Source organism: Ischnura elegans, chromosome X (assembly GCF_921293095.1).
Source record: "Ischnura elegans chromosome X, ioIscEleg1.1, whole genome shotgun sequence".
Classification (NCBI taxonomy): Eukaryota; Metazoa; Arthropoda; class Insecta; order Odonata; family Coenagrionidae; genus Ischnura; species Ischnura elegans.
In genome coordinates this window covers 70,526,397-70,529,065 of record NC_060259.1, presented here as the reverse complement: position 1 = coordinate 70,529,065, position 2,669 = coordinate 70,526,397, and positions in this window count along the sequence as shown.

The window sequence follows — 2,669 nt, the reverse complement described above, 5'->3', positions numbered from 1 at the left end:
AGGCAAATGAAGTACAGATATCGCTTTACAGTTAATATTAACGGGAATTTGCTGAAATTACCAATTTATCGCGTTCGCTCGCCGTATTTCATCAGCAATTTCGAGTTAGTGCATTTGGAAATATGTTCACACGCCACTGTTAGACGCATGCATTGGAGTTGGTTCCGTATTCGTGGCTCCATGTAATTACAACTTCAAGGGAAGTTGTAGTGTCCTTATTCCAAGACTTTAAATTGCCCTAGTCAGCGGGTAATTTGTCGCAGTATGGAAATATGGGACATCGCTCTACCGTGTTCGACGAATTACTATCGACTACAGATTCACATAGTAGCGTTTCATAGAAAGCATTTGAGGGGTTGTAGAACTACAACGTATTATATGTTTCAGTAACGTTAACTTTGTTGTATTATCAATTTCAAGCAATCACGTTAACGCATTATATATTTTTATGGTAAGCAGCCGTGAAATAATGGAGGCTTGTTTATTTTCACTCGTTTTAAATGTTGCCACATCAGGTTGTCAGTATCGGTATTTATTCGCTTCACACTGTGTGAATGATAAATAACATTGACCATTAGCATAATAAAAAATTGATATCTATTTTTTTGTGTGAACCTCCAGGGCCCATCATTGAAATTATTAGGACGGAGGTACTGAGATAATCTTTAATAAAATCACATTTATTGCAGATAATACCCTGTTAAGGTCTGATTACCCCTTACAGTGGGTGCAAAAAGTATTCGGACAGCTCTTGTTCCCAGCTAAAATTTTCATTTTTTCTGTGTTCCGCTTTTATGGAACTCGCTCAGCCTTATAAACACATCAAAGGGCCACAGCATCAATAATAATAACTTGTGAGGTACACTGTGTTTCAAATATCTACTCGACTGAATACTTTTCGAGCACAGAATAACACAAGGAGTGTGTGGTGATTGCTCTTGCATGTGAATGAACTGAGTTTTCAGATGACACTAAATTGAGATCACTCCTGAGGAATTAATGCATTATAGCCATCAGTAATGTAATAGCACACAGTGGCGCAGCGAGGGGGGGGTTTTGGGGGATAAACCCCCCCCCCAGAGCTCAGAGAAATTTTAAAGTTCAATGCATTTTACTCAATTGGATTGATATTACTATTAGAATAGTGTAAAGATCAACAAAATATCCCTCAGAAAGCCGTAAAAATCACCATTTTGAACCATTTATCTTAAAATTCCGCAATTTACTAATCTCGCAACTACGACTTATCCTGGTGTGTATTCCATACCTCCACACACACCGGTTTTAGTTGCACCTTAACCCCCCAGCCTTAATTCCTAGCTGCGCCCCTGATAGCACATGTGGCAAAGCAGGTCTCAATAATGATATTACCCCTGTGAGGAGTTCCATTGCTTGTAATGCTGACAAGGCAGTGAATAGGCATGAAGCATGGGTGGAATTTATTGTTTTATTTTGGGGGGTTATGGAATACCCCCAGTGAAACAGAGGGTCCCCAGGGCCCTCCTCTGGAAAATTTGTTTAAAATAGCTTCTGAAAATACAATTTTCAATACTATCTAAGACTAAAATGTTTTGATATTTCTACAAGTTCCATACTTTCTTCGGACAAATTACCATTTGATAAGTTGGTGGGGTCAGGCTCCCCCTGGTCCCCCCTAAACTCCACCCATGGCATAAAAACTCCTCTGGGAGAGAAGTTGAGGGTTGCAATATGAGAGATTTAGTACATCGCGACTGGCAGCACAGCCACAGACTATGGAAGTATGATAGGATGTTTCTACTTCATAGAAAAATCTTTCCCGTCAGTAGGTACATCAAAATTTTTGCTAATGGTAGCCCACGTCGCTCTAATGACAGCGTGGGATTCTTCCATCCCATTCCTTCCGTCCCTATCCCTACTCTGGAAGCGTCGTCAGGCTCACTTTGAAGCACTGCCTCTGCTCCTTTTTCTCCTTCCTCTCCATCCTCCTCCCAAGGATGACTGTGCGAATGAGTTGAATTACTTGGTTCCCGACCCATGTAGTTGTATCCTCTAGGGGCCCACCCTGAGCCTCCATCTGCTGTCAGTGCAGCCAGTCTGGCAGCTAGGATGCAGGTGTAATGTCAACTCAACATTTCTTCTGTTGCACACAAATTGCACAACAAATAAAAAAATTTATTAATGCATGTTGCAATGCAAAGCCATTCAATGGTTGCTGTGCAGCCCTTAAATGAGGAGCACTCGCAAAACAATGCAAGGCTATCTTATCAGTTGAGGGATCTTTTATCATTTCAGTTAATTTTTGATGGGCAATCCCTCCCTGGTTTCACTGCCTGGCTATTAAAGAATACAATTGATGCTGGCTAAGCACAGCATAAATTTTCAAGAACTAATCCCTTTTTTTAATTACGAGGTAGCTTAATTCATTCATCAAGGTATCATGAAGCAACATTTCACGTAGATGTGAATACCATTATCACTTTCAGTTGCCATCGCATTTACATATTATTTATATTGTTTATATTTTACGGATTTCATATTATGTTAATACGAAGTGCAGAGCACTGCTACCACAGCTATGAAGATACACTGATTTCATGCGGGTCATGAGTTTGGTGGCATGCAAGTATGGTGGCAGCAGTGACTACACCTAATTTATAGACATAGCTTTAGAGCCCATGCTCCTAGTA